Below are 16,507 nucleotides of genomic sequence, written 5' to 3'. Positions count from 1 at the left end.
CGAGTTCACACTGGAGAGAGGCTGTTCACCTGCTCTGAGTGCGGGAAAGGATTCAGTAATCATTCCAACCTGCGGAGGCACTGGCAAGTTCACACTGGGGAGAGGCCTTTCACCTGCTCTCTGTGTGGAAAAAGATTCACTCAGTTAAACAACCTGCAGGAAAATCAGCGAGTTCACACTGGGGAGAGGCCATTCATCTGCTCTTGGTGTGGAAAGGGATTTAATAATTCTTCCAACCTGGTGACGCACAAGCGGGTTCACACTGGGGAGAGGCCATACATCTGCTCGCAGTGTGGGAAAGGATTCAGTGATGTATCCACCCTGCGGAACCACCAGTGAGTTCACACCGGGGAGAGGCCGTTTACCTGCTCTGAGTGTGGGAAGGGATTCACTCAGTTATCGAACCTACTGGCACACCAGCGAGTTCACAAATGATTACAGGGGTTGGATTCTGCTGTGATAGCTGCTGTTAATCATATCCAGGACTGAACCATGTTCATTCTGACATTTGGTGAAGTGGGAGGGTCAGAGGGTTTCTTTTGGCTGGACTGGCCAGTCTCACGACTTTGCTTCCAGTGGGCTGATGCTCTTTGAGCCTGGGAGTGTACATTTCCACTGAAATGATCCACAAAAGTACATTTATTTTATCCTGGGTAGTAAATAGTGATTGTTCCTACCACTACAGGTAGATCTAAAATATAGAAAGTGTTGGAAAAACTCAGCAGGTCTGGCAGCATCTTTGGAGAGAGAAACAGAGTTAACATTTCGAGTCCAATATGACTCTTGTCCAGAATTTCAGAGAGGGAGAAATGCGATGGGTTTGTTGCTGTTGAGAAAGGGGGGAGGGTCCAGTAGAACAAAAGGAAAAGTCAGGGATTGGTGAGAGAGCAGGCGAGATTAAATAACCAAAATATCATGGAACAAAAGACAAAGGGAGAGGTAATGGTTGTAGTAAAGAAACAAAGCATTGGCCTAGAGTAAGTGTTAATGGCAGAATAAAGGACAGCTCTGTCTGAAAGCAAAAACATGAAAACAAGATGCAGACTGGCACTTGGCAAAAAAAAATCAAAACACAGGACGGAGTTGACAGTCTGAAGTTATTGAACTCAGTGTTGAGTCCAGAAGGCTGTAAAGTGCCTCATCGGAGGATGAGGTGCTGTTCATCCAGCTTGTGTTGGGCTTCTCGGGAACATTGCAGCAGGCCGAGGACAGAAATGTGAGCATGAGAGCAAGGTGGTGAATTATAATGGCAGCAACTGGAAGGTCAGGGTCATGCTTGTGGATTGAGCGGAGGTGTTCCACAAAGAGGGCAGCAAACAGGGGACAGATGAATTAAAGAGAAACCATTTGGATCCAGAACATTGTGCACATCCTTTTACTCTGGTTGTCTTTGATCCTCAAGTAATTTTCTGTTTTCTTTTAACAATGTTCTGTTTGATTACAAACTTTTATCAGTAAAAATATTTGATTTTTCTGATTTTTTAATCTTGACTCGATTTCTGCACTTTAGGGAAAGTGGGTGAGAGGGGTTGGCGGGCCCTTTAACAGAAAGTGAGTCCCTCTAAGGTAATAGGCAAAGGAGCCAGAGGGGGAGATGAGATTTTATTTTTTGACACAGCGAGTTGTTCTGATCAGCCTGAAAGCAGATTCAATGGTATCTTTCCAAAGGGTAAATACTTGAAGGGGAAGAATTTGCAGGGCTGTGGGGAAAGAGCAGAGCAGTTGGATGAATCAGAGAGTCCTTTCAAAGAAATGGCAGGTGCACAATGGGCCGAATGGACTTCTCCAGCCTGTGAATCTGAGGCTCCTGCTTTTGTGCAGGTTAAAGGGGTCAGATATCATTTCAGCCTCTTCCCTGTTTATGTATTTAAAGAGACGGGTTTCTGTTCAGCTCTGAGTGACCAATATAACAATGTCTCCACTCCTCTGTATATTTAAACATGGAACAAAGCCTTGCATGGCTGATTATAGTCAACAGCCTTCCTGTAGCTCTCGCTGGACGCAGCAAGAAAGCGTTTGACTGCTTCACAATAGCGGCATCCCCTGAAAATAATTCAAACACCACAACAAAAACAACCTGCATTTATATAGCACCTTTAAACATCCCAGGGAGCTTCACAGGAGCAATTATTAAACCAAATCTGACAGTGAGCCACTTAGACATATTAGCTCAGATCAATAGTAGCTTGGTCAGAGGGTTAGGTTTTAAGGAGTGTCCTAAAAGAGCAAAAAAGATCGAGGGGCAGAGAGGTTTAGGGAGGGAATTCTAGAGCGTGGGACCCAGGCAGCTGAAGACACGGCCCCCACTGGTTGTGCAATTGAAACTGGGGATACTGAAGAGGCCAGAATTAGTGAAGCATGGATATCTCGGAGGGTTGTAGGGATGGAGAAGATGAAAGAGAGAGAGATTGCGGGTGTGTGATCATGTGGTGATTTGAATAAAAGGAGGCCGTGGAGGGATTTGAAAAGAATGGGCCCGAATTTAGCTGAATAAAAATCCCATTCACCTTTACGAGGTAAAACCGGGCCCGGGGAGAATTTTAAAATTGAGGCATTGCTTGAGTGGGAGCCAATGTCGGTAAGTGAGCACAGGGGGTGATAGGTGAACGGGACTGAGTGTGAGTTGGGAGACGGGCAGCAGAGTTTCTCTATTGAAGAAAACTGGTCCAGTTCTGTACATTTCCCATCACACCACTTATGTCTAAGATCAAGCTGACATCATCACATTCTAAGATGACATCAGCTTGTTTGTGATTCCACAATCAGTTGACACCAGACTATAGACTTCATTGGGAGTGTGGGATTAGCTGATGGCTGCACATTGCTTTATCATTGTGCAGTGAGCAGAAACGATTGTTTGTGTGAGTTTTTATACAGAATTTTTAACTACATGTATAGAATTGATCTTTGGATCTGAAAAATGATCCAGATCGAGAACATTTACCGCTAAAATTAAAAATTTCCTAGTGCAAATGTATGTGAGTTTTTTGATGACAGTTTGTTATCATTGTTTATAATAAATTGTCAGTGAGGAAACAAATCATTATTTCACACAATCTCCCAATGCTAACAAACACTTTTAAAACACAAAAAAGAGACGTGTTGTTGAAGTTTTTTGTCTTGCACTCATCCGGCCAGAGCCAAGAATACAAATGTCAAAGGGAACAGCAACTTACACTGACTGAGAAACAGGGTGTTGATTGGTTGGCACATGGACTCAGATTGGTTGAGGAGTTACCATGGGGAATGCACGAGGGAACAATTGTCCCCCAAGCTTTTGTTTAATTGAAAAGGTGAAATGCCCGGGCAAGTTCCTTTTGCCTGCAGAGGACCTGGCTCTGTGTACGAATACAAAAGCTTCCAGGATCTGGATCTGGTCAGCATCTTCACCAAATGTCATCATTTCTTCCTTGGGCCTTACCATATCCAAATCCATCCATTAGTTTTTGAGACGTATTACAGACAGACAAACAGGGATGAAAGCATGCTCTGTATCTGCAAAGCAGAAAAATAAATGCATGTATTAACAGAACCAATCTCCAGATCCAACAACCTGATCTGAAAACTCTGCTCACATTTTGACAACTGTGACATTCCACCCCAGCAGCGGAGACAACCCACAACATTCAAAAACAATCAACATTCAAAATAAAGCAAACTCCAAGAATCTAAAAGAAAAACGTCAATTCTCACAATCTCCCAATGGGAACGGATCCCTTCAAAAATTCCAGGATTCAGATCATCGCCAAAAACAAATCAGTTCTTCCACGAGCCATATCCTGTAGGTGTACTGAGTTTTGTTAAAATCCGTTCATTAGTTTGGGAGATAAATTGTTTACAAACAGAATAACAGGGATGTAAATATTACCTCCGCCCATCTTCAGTGGCAGAGGTAGTTTCAGTACATTGAGCAGCCCCGATGTCTATTCTCAGCCAGCATTACACAGGGGGAAAAGGGCTGGATTCTCAGACCAGCAAGTCAAGGCTTCCTCTTTAAATGGCCACTTCCCACTATGGATTCAGTGGCCTCTGAAGGGAAGCAGCCTTGGTCCACACTGGGAGTTCCTGCCCCGCAGTCAGCTGGCTCATGCTGGCTCATGCTCCTGCTGGACGATCTGCCTGTGAGGATAGGAGTTTAAAAAGAAACCTGCATTTATGTAGCGCCTTTCACCACTTTAGGGAATCTCAATGTGTTTCACTGCCACTGAAGCTCTTTCTGAAGTGTTGTCACTGCAGGAAACGTGGAACCCAATTTGTGCACAGCAAGATCCCACAGACAGCAATGTGATGATGACCAGATCATCTATTTTTCCCGATATTGTTTGAGGGATAAATATCAGGCCCCAGGGCACTGGGGGTGGGGGTGAACTACTCCCACTCCTGCTCTCCTTCCAATTATGACCATTCAGTATTGTACATCCACCTAAGAGGGCAAATGGGACCCTTGGGTTAGACCATAAGACATAGGAGCAGAAATTAGGCCATTCGGCCCATCGAGTCTGCTCCGCCATTCAATCATGGCTGATAAGTTTCTCAACCCCATTCTCCCGCCTTCTCCCCATAACCTTTGATCCCCTTACCAATCAAGAACCTATCTATCTCAGTCTTAAATACACTCAATGACCTGGCCTCCACAGCCTTCTGTGACAATGAATTCCATAGATTCACCACTCTCTGGCTAAGGAAGTTTCTCCTCATCTCTGTTCTAAAAGGTCTTCCCTTTACTCTGAGGCTGTGCCCTCGGGTCTTAGTCTCTCCTACTAATGGAAACATCTTCCCCACGTCCACTCTATCCAGGCCTTTCAGTATTCTGTAAATTTCAATCAGATCCCCCCTCATCCTTCTAATCTCCATCGAGTATAGACCCAGAGTCCTCAAACATTCCTCATATGTTAAGCCTTTCATTCCTGGGATCGTTCTCGTGAACCTCCTCTGGACCCTCTCCAGGGCCAGCACATCCTTCCTGAGATACGGGGCCCAAAATTGCTCACAATATTCTAAATGTGATCTGACCAGAGCCTTATAAAGCCTCAGCAGCACATCCCTGCTTTTATATTCTAGTCCTCTCGAAATAAATGCCAACATTGCATTTGCCTTCCTAACTACCGACTCAACCTGCAAGTTAACCTTAAAAGAATCCTGGACCAGGACTCCCAAGTCCCTTTGCATATCAGATTTCTGAATTCTCTCCCCATTTGGAAAATAGTCTATGCCTCTATTCTTCCCACCAAAGTACATGACCTCACAATTCCCCATGTTGTATTCCATCTGCCAGTTCTTTGCCCATTCTCCAAACCTGTCCAAATCCTTCTGCAGCATCCCCGCCTCCTCAATACTACCTGTCCCTCCACCTATCTTTGTATCATCTGCAAACTTAGCCAGAATGCCCTCAATTCCTTCATCTAGATCATTCATGTATAAAGTGAAAAGTTGTGGTCCCAACACTGACCCCTGCGGAACTCCACTAGTCACCGGCCGCCATCCTGAGAAGGACCCCCTTATCCCCACTCTCTGCCTCCTGCCAGACAGCCAATCTTCTATCCATGCTAATACCTTGCCTCTAACACCATGGGCTCTTATCTTACTGAGCAGCCTCCTGTGCGGCACCTTGTCAAAGGCCTCCTGGAAGTCCAAGTAGGTAACATCCATTGGCTCTCCTTTGTCTAACCTACTCATTACCTTCTCAAAGAATTCTAACAAATTTGTCAGATGAAACCATGCTGACTTATTTTACCATGCACTTCCAAGTATTCTGAAATCTCATCCTTAATAATGGACTCTAAAATCTTACCAACAACCGAGGTCAGGCTAATCGGCCTGTAATTTCCCATCTTTTGCCTCACTCCCTTCTTAAACAGGGGGGTTACATTAGCGATTTTCCAGTCCTCTGGGACCCTCCCTGACTCCAGTGATTCCTGAAAGATCACCACTAACGCCTCCACTATCTATTCAGCTATCTCCTTCAGAACTCTGTGGTGTAATCCATCTGGTCCGGGTGATTTATCCACCTTTAGACCTTTCAGTTTTCCTAGCACCATCTCCTTGGTAATGGCCACCATACACACCTCTGCCCCCCGACTCTCTTGAACTTTGGGGATGTTACTCGTGTCTTCCACTGTGAAGACTGATGCAAAGTACCTATTCAGTTCCTCTGCCATTTCTTTGTTCCCCACTACTACTTCTCCAGCGTCATTTTCCAGCAGCCCAATGTCCACTTTTGCCTCTCTCTTACCCTTATATATCTTAAAAAACTCTTGCAATCTTCTTTTATATTACTGGCTAGTTTACCCTCATATTTAATCTTCTCCCTCCTTATTTCATTTTTAGTTGTCCTCTGTTGGTCTTTGTAGGCTTCCCAAACCCCTGGTTTCCCACTGCTCTTTGCCGCATTGTATGCTTTCTCTTTAGCTTTTATGCTGTCCCTGACTTCCCTTGTCAGCCATGGTTGTCTCGTTCTCCCTTTAGTATGCTTCTTCTTCCTAGGGATGAAGTTTTGCTGTATCTCCCAAATTACTTCCAGAAACTCCTGCCATTGCTGTTCCATTGTCTTTCCTGCTAGGCTGATCTCCCAGTCAATTCTGGCCAGCTCCTCCCTCATGCCTCTGTAATTGCCTTTATTCAACAGTAGTACCGTTACATCTGATTCCAGCTTTTTCCTCTCAAATTGCAGGGTAAATTCTATCATATTATGGACACTTTCTCCTAAGGGTTCCTTCACCTTAAGCTCCCTTATCAAATCTGCCTCATTACACATCACTAAATCTAGAATTGCTTGTTCCCTAGTGGGCTGCACCACAAGCTGCTCCAAAAAGCCATCTTGTAGACATTCCACAAATTCCTTTTCTTGGGATCCACTACCAACCTGATTTTCCCAGTCTACCTGCATATTGAAATCCCCCATGATCACAGTAACCTTGCCTTTCTTACACACCTTTTCTATCTCCTAGTGTATCTTGTGCCCCACATCCTGACTACTGTTCGGAGGCCTGTACATAACTCCCATTATGGTCTTATTACCTTTGCGGTTCCTCAATTCTACCCACACAGATTCTACATCATCTGACCCTACGTCGTTTCTTGCTATCGATTTAATTTCATTTCTGACTAACAAAGCAACCCCACCCCCTCTGCCAACCTGCCTATCTTTTCGATATGATGTATATCCTTGGATATTTAGCTCCCAGTCCTGATCCCCTTGCAGCCATGTCTCCGCGATGCCCACCACATCATACCTGCCAATTTCAATCTGCACCACAAGCTCATTTACCTTATTTCGTATACTGCGTGCATTCAGATACAACACCTGCAGTCCTGTATTTCCCGTCCCCTTTCTCATTGTCATCCCTTTACCTGATGTGCTTGAAGTTAGATTCCTAGCCCTTTCCAAACACTGTGTCCTATTTTGTGTTCTGGAGACTTCAATAGCCTCTCCTGGGCTCTCCTTTCTTTTCAGTTTTTTTCATAATTTTCCATGAAGTTAAATCCACCCCCCTCCACACGCTAACCTGCTGCTTTGTTTCCCATTAGTCATACTTCTTGGAGTTTTACCCTTCCCTTCCCCCCCACTCTCTAGTTTAAAGTGCTGATGACCACCCTATTTACCCTTTTCGCTAGAACATTGGTCCCAGATCGGTTCAGGTGGAGACCATCCCAATGGTACAGACCCCTCCTGTTCCAATACTGATGCCAGTGCCGCACGAAATGGAACCCCTCTTTCCCGCACCACTCCTTTAGCCACATGTTTACTGCCCTTATTCTCGTGTCCCTATGCCAATTTTCATGTGGCTCGGGTAGATTTAGAAATGTTTGTAATGTTCTTTCAGGTATTTTATGAATAAAGTATAATTTTCAAAAAAAAAATTCGGCCCCTCCAGCATTCAATAAGTTCATGGCTGATCTGATCTGGTCTCAACTCCACTTTCCTTCCTACGCCTCATACCCTTTCATTCCCTTGTCAATCAAGGAGCTATCAATCAAAACTGAGCCTTAAAAATATTCAATGACCCTGCCACCACTGCTCTCTGGGGAAGACAGTTCCATAGACTGGCAACCCTCAGAGAAAAAAATTCTCCTAATCTCTGTCTTAAATGGGAGACCCTTATTTTTAAACTGTGTCCCCAATTCTAGTCTCACCCACAAGGGGAAAGATCCTTTCTACATCCACCCTGTCAAGCCCTCTCAGGATCTTATAAGTTGCAATAAGATCATCTCTCATTATTCTGAACTCCAATGGATACAGGCCTAACCTGTCCAACCTTTCCTCAGAGGATAACCCCCTCATTCCAGGAACCAAGCGAGTGAACCTTCTCTGAACTGCTTCGAATGCAATTACGTCATTTCTTAAATAAGGAGACCAAAATCGTGCACAATACTCTAAATGTGATCTCACCAAGGCCCTGTACAACTGCAGGAAAACATCCCTACTTTTACGTTTCATTCCCCTCGTAATAAACACCAAAATGCCATTTGCCTTCCTAATCACTTGCTGTCCCTGAATACTAACTTTGTGATTCATGTACCAGGACATCCAGGTCCCTCTGTACCTCAGAGTTCTGCAATCCCTCTCCATTTTAATGTGTTTTTTATTGTTCCTGCCAAAGTGGACAAGTTCACATTTTCCCACATAATAGTCCATCTGCCAAATTTTTGCCCCCTCACTGAACCTTCTATATCCCTTTGCAGACTCCTTGTGCCCGCTTCACAAATTACTTTCCTATCTATCTGTGTCATCAGCAAATTTAACCACCCACATTCGATCCTGTCATCCAAGTCATCGATATAGATTGTAAACGGCACTGATCTCCTGTGGCACTCCACTTGTCATATCTTACCAACACAAAAATGACCCATTTATGCCTACTCTCTGTTTCTTGTTCGCTAACCAATCCTCTACCCATGTTGATATGTTAATCCCTCCACCACGAGCTCTTATTTTGTGTAGTAACCTTTGCTGTGGCACCTTGTGAAATGCCTTCTGTAAATCTAAGTAAACCATATCTACAGGTTCCCTTTTATCCACACTTCCTGTCTCTATTAATGCGACGCCCATGGCAGTTTACCAACTGGGTTGCAGGCCCCGTTATTCTCAGCTAAATTCAGCCCTCAGCTCCGATGCCTGGCTGTCATTGACACGAGAAATAAAGAGACAGAAAGGTGCTGGAGGCTCAAATGGGAAGTTGAAACTTGTGGCTCTAAACCAAATATTAAGATCTCTGTAAAGACCGGTAAATTGTAAAAAGAAATTCAAATTGCCAGTGAACAAATTAAAAGGGTCACAAAACAAGATGTCAAGTTTTATGACTTTTACTGCAACAAACAAACTAGAAGCAACATTGGCTAAACACCATTTTTGTGGGCAACGTATACCTTAAACCATCAAACAGAAACAGAACTTTGCTCTTTTAATTTTAACATAATCAAAAATCCCACTCCATGGTTAAACTTTACTCTGTTCCTGAAGTAGACACTCAATTGTCCTGGAACCTGTCCAAAGTGATTCTTTGCTCCTGAGGGTTTACTTCCATTCTTTTCCTTTCCCAGTCTGGCAACCTTAAACCCCAGAACTGTCTTTCACAGTGAAGGTTCTCCTGGGTTCTCCCTCTAACTCAAGCAAGGCGAATCTTCCAGTCTCATTTTAAATCCTCATGAATTTGGTCTTTTCAATCTGAGCACAAGGTCCCATCCACATTCGCGTGTGTTCAAACAGAGACTTGCCGCCTCTATCATCTCTCGCTCTTGGATCCTGGCAGACTGATCTGTCTGTGAAATTCAGAGAAGCCTTTTAGAAGAACTTTACAACTCGATCTTACAATGGCTTCCCATGCATCCTTCCCCAATCAAAGCCCATCTCCATGGCAATGTGAATCACATGGGCCTTGTATCCAGGTAGAAATGCCACTTAGTTATCTTTCAGACTCCCAACATCATTCTATCTGGAAATTAAATAGACAATTAAAGTATAGCCATTCACAAAATCTGACATTTTCAATACCTCCCTGGACTTTGGAGACTAACAGACTAACTGATATTGAAGGATGCATGACATTAAGTAGGGACAGGAAGCTTGGAAAAGGTAAAGGGATGGCACTGTTAATTAATGATGGCATTACCGCAATAGAGAGGGATGGCCTAAGTTCAGGAAACCAGGATGTAGAAGCAGTTTGGGTAGAGATGGGAAATGATAAAGGCAAGAAGTCACTTGTGGGAGTGGTGTACAGGCCCCCTAGCAGTAACCACATGGTAGGATGGAGTATAAAAGAAGAAATAATGGGAGCTTGTCAGAAGTTACAGTGATAAATATAGGGGATTTAAATCTACATATACACTGAAAAAATCAGATGGGCCAAGGTAGCCTAAATGGGGAATTCACTGAACATTTTTGGGATAGTTTCTTAGAACAGCACGTTCTGGAGCCAGAGAGCAGGCGAGATTAAACCTGATATTGTGCAATGAGATAAGATTAATTAATGACGACATAGTGAAGGCGCCCCTAGGTAGCAGCAATCACAATATGATTAAATGTTATCTTCAATTTGACGGAGAGAAGAGTGGGTCCAAGACTAGCATTTTAAACTTAAAGAAGGGCAATTATGAGGGCATGAAAGCAGAGCTAACTAAAGTGAACTGACAAATTAGGTTATGGGATGCGTAAGTTGAGATGGAGTGGCAGACATTTAAGGGGATATTTCAGGATATACAGAATAGATACATTCCAACAAGAAAGAAAAATTCCAAGGGGAGGACCCACCATCTGTGGTTAACTATAAAAGTTAATGATAGCATCTAACTTAAAGTGAAATGGGGATTGGGAAATAGGGATTTCCAGAAGGCATTTGATAAGGCGCCGCATCAAGGGTTATTGCAGGAAACAAGAGCTTATGCTGTACGAGGTAAGATATTGGCATGGATAGAAGATTGGTCAGCTAACAGGAAACATGGTAGGCATAAATGGGCCATTTTCTATTTGGCAAAATGTGCGACAGGGATCAGTGCTGGGGCCTCAATTTTTTACGATTTATATAAATGACTTGGACGAAGGGACTGAAGGTATGGTTGCTAAATTTGCAGATGACACTAAGATAAGTAGTAAAGTAAGTTGTGAAGAGGACATAAGGAGGCTACAAAGGGATATTGACAGGTTAAATGAGTGGGGAAAGATCAGGCAAATGGAGCATATCCACTTTGGCAGGAAGAATAAAAAATAAGCACACAGTGAGAGATTGCAGAGTTCTGAGATGCAGAGGGATCTGGGTGTCCGTGTGCAAGAATTGAAAAAGCTAATTATTCAAGTACACCAAGTCTTTAGGAAAGCTAACAGACGGTTATCATTAGAAGTAGGAAGGTTATGCTTCAGTTATACAGGGCATTGGTGAGACCATATCTGGAATACGGTGTACAGTATTGGTCTCCTTATTTAAGGAAGGATGTAAATGTATTGGAAGCAGTTCAGAGCAGGTTTATGAGACTAATACCTGGAATGGGAGAGTTGTCTTATGAGGAAAGGTTGGACAGGCTGGGCTTGTATCTGCTGGAGTTTAGAAGAGTAAGAGGCAACTTGATTGAAACATATAAGATCCTGAGGGGCCTCAACAGGGTGGATGTGGAGAGGATGTTTCCTCTTGTGGGAGAATCTGGAAATTGGGGTCACGGTTTAAAAGTAACGGGTCGCCTCTTTAAGACAGAGGAGAACATTTTTCTCTCAAAAGGTAGAGAGTCTTTGGAACTCTCTTCCTCAAACAGCGGGAGAAGCAGAGACTTTGAATATTTTAAGGCAGGAGCTAGGTAGATTCTTGATAAGCAAGAAGTAAAAGGTTATCAGGGATAGGCAGGAATGTGGAGCTGAGGTTACAATCAGACCAGTCAGGAACTTATGGAATATGAAGCAGGGTCGAGGGGTCGAGTGGCCTACTCCCGCTCCTAATTCTTATGTTCCTATGTTATCACATCCTTTATAATGGATTTGAGCATTTTCCCTACTACTGATGTCAGGCTAACAGGTCTGTAGTTCCCCGTTTTCTCTCTCCCTCCTTAAATAGTGGGTGACATTTGCCACCTTCCAATCTGCAGGAACCATTCCAGAATCTATAGAATTTTGGTGGATGATCACCAATGCATCCACTATCTCTACAGCCACCTCCTTTAACACTCTGGGATGTAGATCATCAGGTCCAGGGGATTTATAAACTTTCAACCCCATTCATTTCTCCAGTACTACTTTTTTACCAATACTAATCTCTATCATTTCCTCATGCTCACGAGTCCCTTGATTCTCTCGTATTTTTGGGATGATTTCTGTATCTTCCTCTGTGAAGACAGACATACATTGTTTAGTTTTTCTGTCAATTCCTTATTCCCCATTATAAATTCTCCTGTCTCTGCCTGGAATGGACCCACGTTTCTCTTTGCTAATCTTTTCCTTTTCACATACCTATAGAAGCTTTTACACTTGCTTTTTATGTTTCTTGCCAGTTTGCTCTCATGTTTGATTTTCTCTTGCTTTATCAGTTTCTTGGTCCTCATTTGCTGAATTCTAAAAAAGCTCCAATCCTCAGGCTTACTACTTATAATGACCTAATTCAATTTTCAACTTCTCTTCTTGGCCACAGTTGCATCACTTTTCCTGTTGGGTTTTTGTTTCTTAAAGGGATTTATATTTGCTGTAACTATGTAATAATTCCTTCAATGCTAGCTATTGCCTGTCTACCGTCATAACTTTTCATGTAGTTTCCCAATTTACCACAGCCAACTTGACCCTCAAACTATGATAATTTTCTTATGTGAGAAACACCCAGATAAAGGATACAAAAGAACCATCTAACCAGCACAGCCCATCTCCATGGCAACATGGCATGCTTTGCGGGGTTCCAAACAGAAATGCAAACTAAGTATCTTTTATATTCCAAACACCGATTCATCCTGTGATCTTTGTGAAATATGAAACTAGGTACTGGTAACAAGGCTCAAAGAGCATCAGCCACCGGGGACAAAGTCGTGGGACTGGTCAGTCCAGCAGAAAGAAACCCTCTGACCCTCCCAATTTACCAACTGTCAGAATGAACATGGTTCATTCCTGGATGTGATTAACAGCAGCAAAAACAGAATCCAAACCCTGCAATCACTTGTGAACTCGCTGGTGTGTCTGCCGGTTGGATGACTGAGTGAATCCCTTCCCACACACAGAGCAGGTGAACGGCTTCTCTCCGGTGTGAACTCGCTGGTGTATCTGCAGGTTGTATAAACGAGCGAATCCCTTCCCACACACGGAGCAGGTAAATGGCCTCTCCCCAGTGTGAACGTGATGGTGTGACTGCAGGTGGTGTAACTGAGCAAATCCCTTCCCACACTGAGAGCAGGTGAATGGCTTCTCCCCTGTGTGAACTCGCTGGTGCACCTGCAGTCTGTATAACTTGGTGAATCCTTTCCCACACTCAGAGCAGGGGAACGGCCTCTCAGTGTGGACTCGCTGATGTGTCAGCAGGTTGGATGAGCGAGTGAATACCTTCCCACACACAGAGCAGGTGAACAGTCTTTCCTTGGTGTGAACTCGCTGGTGTGTCTGCAGGTTGGATGATTGAGTGAATCCCTTCCCACACAAGAAGCAGGTGAATGGCTTCTCCCTGGTGTGAACTCGCTGGTGCGTCTGCAGGTTGTATAAGCGAGCGAATCCTTTCCCACACAAGGAGCAGGTAAATGGCCTCTCCCCAGTGTGAACCTGGTGGTGTGATTGCAAGTGGTGTAACTGAGCGAATCCCTTCCCACACTCAAAACAGGTGAATGGTCTCTCTCCGGTGTGACTGCGTCGATGAGTCTCCAGCTTCGATGGGGTTTTGAATCCCTTCCCACAGTCCCCACATCTCCACGGTTTCTCCATGGTGCGCGTTTCTGTGTCTCTCTCTCTCTCTCTCTCTCTCGAGGTCTGACGGTCAGTTGAAGCCTTGTGCTCACACAGAACATGTATAATGTCTCTCCCTGCTGTTAATGGCAATGTTTTCTCAAGCTGTGTAACTGGTGAAAGCTCTTTCCACAGTCAGTGCACTGGAAACACTCTCACTCGCGTGTGTGTGTCTCGGTCCTTTTCCAGTCCCCCTGATGTTTAGAACATTTTGAAGCAGACAGAACACAAACATTTCTCCTTCCACATTCAAAAGCTGATCATATTCAAGTTCCAATAAATTGAGTGACTCTGTGAGATCTTAACCTTTGATTTCAGACTTCTGTCTGCAAATCCTCCCCTTCTCGTATCCTGTAAAAGAAATTCACAACAGACGTCACTGTCAGCACAGGATAGAAATTCAGAACAGACAATTCCAGTTTCTATGGAACATTCTTTCCTCTCATTCCACTAAAGTGAATTTCCATCACACACACACTCTCTCTCAGCATTCGCACTCTGCTGTACCTAACATACACCCTCCCAATTCTCCTGAAGGTTCATGCTGATCGACAGATCCACGCTCACCACTCCCTGTCCAGGACAAAGAAATCATAAGAAATATGAGCAGGAGTAGGCTATTCGGCCCATTGAGCCTGCTCCACCATTGAATGAGATTATGGCTGATCTGCCTCAGCGCCATTTTCCTGCACTATCCCCAAAAACCCTTAATATCTTCACGATCTAAAACCTATCAATCTCTGTCTTGAATATATTTAACCTGGGGCCTCCATAGTCCTGCAGGGATCAGTACTGAGGCTGCAACTATTTACAATCCATATTAATGACTTGGATGAAGGAACTGACTGTATTGCAGACAAATTTGCTGATGTTACAACAATAGGTAGGGAAGCAAGTTGTGAGGACTTTACAAAGAGTCCACAAAGGGATAGTGATAGGTTTAGCGTGGGGAAAAAGAATTGGCAGATGGAGTATAATGTGTGAAAATGTGAGGTTGTCCACTTTGGCAGGAAGAATGGAAAAGCAGAATATTATTTAAATGGAGAGAGACTGCAGAATGCTGCAGTACAGAGGGATCTGGGTGTCCTTGCACATGAATCACAAAAGGTCAGTCTGCAGGTACAGCAAGTAATGAGGAAGGCAATTGGAATGTAAGCCTTTATCGCAAGGAGGATGGAGTATAAAAGTAGGGACGTCTTATTGCATCTGTACAGGGTATTGGTGAGACCACACCTAGAGTACTGTGTACGGTTGTGGGCTCCTTCTTTAAGGAGGGATATACTTGCATTGGAAGCAGTTCAGAGAAGTTTCACCAGACTGACTGGATTACTCCAGAGAGTCGGCATGGACTCAGGTTTCCGAATGGACTCCATCTGTGCCATAATGATCCCAGAACTGGAGATATATAACGTAGATACAATACTATGTTACAAGACTAGAAATAATAATAAATGTATTTTTTCACAGAGCCACAAATAATATATCTAATATGCACCACATAATAACACTGGACATATCTCCGTCCTATATTAATTTATTGTCCCCTTAAATGTCAGCCATCTCCTGGGGAAACCACCCCTTTAATTGTGAACATTAGAAAAGAGACCATCCTTTTAGCCAGAAAAATAAATGTGTCAAGCTGAGGGAGCAAAGGATGTCAATGTCTTTAAGAGAGAGAGAGAGAGAGACCTGGGCCAACCTTTCCAGAGTCTGCACCCTCCCTGGATTCACTTCCTTTCCCTTCAGTTCCTGCAAGTCAACAATTTCCCCCCAGAATGAGAAAAGAAATGGAAAGGAGGAAAAAAGAAAGTGTTTTACTCACAGATGTTGGATACAGGAGGAAGTTTTAGTCTGTGTGAAGCTCAATCTTCATTGACACAAAGCCCGCGCTCTGATTGGCTGGAGGACGAGAGTCCTTCCGGTCCTCCAACTCTTCTTATTCGTCAATCCCTCAGCATGACCGGAAGTGGAAGTGGTCACTCCTCGCACATGCGCAGCTTCCCCTCTCCCTCGGACATGCGTAGTCCCGGGCCGCCCGCCCGCGCGGCGGATAGAGCGGTTTCCCCGGCGCGGGGGATTGTGGGAGTTGCCGCCGCCATTACTGATCCGGAGCCCAGTCTCCAAACTCCTGGGACTGGGATGGAAAGTGGGGTTGGGGGGCGCAGTGATCCCGCCCTGACATCAAGTACACGTGTGTAGTCACTGGATTTGATTGTGACGCCCGCTTAGCAAAACAGTTTGTTAACTTCAGGTGTAAAGATTTAGATATCTGGGTGACATATTGGGGAGGGCAATCGGTGAGTGTGAAACTGAACCCGAGAGTCAGCACCTTCAGGGGAGGAGAATTGGGGAAAAAGCTGGTGGAGAATAGTCGGATGAATTAGTCACAACCAATAGGGAGGATGGAATGTCTGGGGCACAGAGATTTATAGCTCGAGAGGCGACGGGATAGTGGCATTGTCACTGGGCTGGTATTCCAGAGATCCTAGGTGATTCTCTGGGGAACCGAGTTCGCCACCATGGCAGCTGGCAAAATTTGGAGCTTAAGGTTTCATGATGACAGTGAAACCATTGCTGATTTTTGCAAAAACCCTTCTGATTCCATAAGGAAATCTG

The 16,507-nt window shown here is 44.2% G+C and overlaps 4 protein-coding genes across 4 annotated transcripts in view; 2 read left to right on the top strand and 2 right to left on the bottom strand.

Annotated features, from left to right (window-relative positions):
• The window catches only part of LOC144696903 (uncharacterized), a 147,667-nt gene extending 131,896 nt beyond the window's left edge, over nt 1-15,771 (bottom strand). Inside the window, exon 1 of the mRNA XM_078568618.1 lies at nt 15,714-15,771. The gene's annotated coding sequence lies outside the window, so the exon portion shown is untranslated. The remainder of the gene's footprint in view (nt 1-15,713) is intronic.
• Nucleotides 1-16,507, top strand: part of LOC144697127 (uncharacterized) — a 215,081-nt gene that overhangs the window by 1,638 nt on the left and 196,936 nt on the right. The gene's annotated exons all lie outside the window — the stretch shown is intronic.
• The window catches only part of LOC144698460 (uncharacterized), a 404,975-nt gene that overhangs the window by 268,067 nt on the left and 120,401 nt on the right, over nt 1-16,507 (bottom strand). The window lies entirely within an intron of this gene.
• The window catches only part of LOC144697394 (uncharacterized), a 65,272-nt gene that overhangs the window by 514 nt on the left and 48,251 nt on the right, over nt 1-16,507 (top strand). The window lies entirely within an intron of this gene.

This window comes from Cetorhinus maximus, chromosome 23 (genome assembly GCF_964194155.1).
Source record: "Cetorhinus maximus chromosome 23, sCetMax3.hap1.1, whole genome shotgun sequence".
Lineage (NCBI taxonomy): Eukaryota > Metazoa > Chordata > Chondrichthyes > Lamniformes > Cetorhinidae > Cetorhinus > Cetorhinus maximus.
This window is presented reverse-complemented; position numbering and strand designations above follow the sequence as displayed.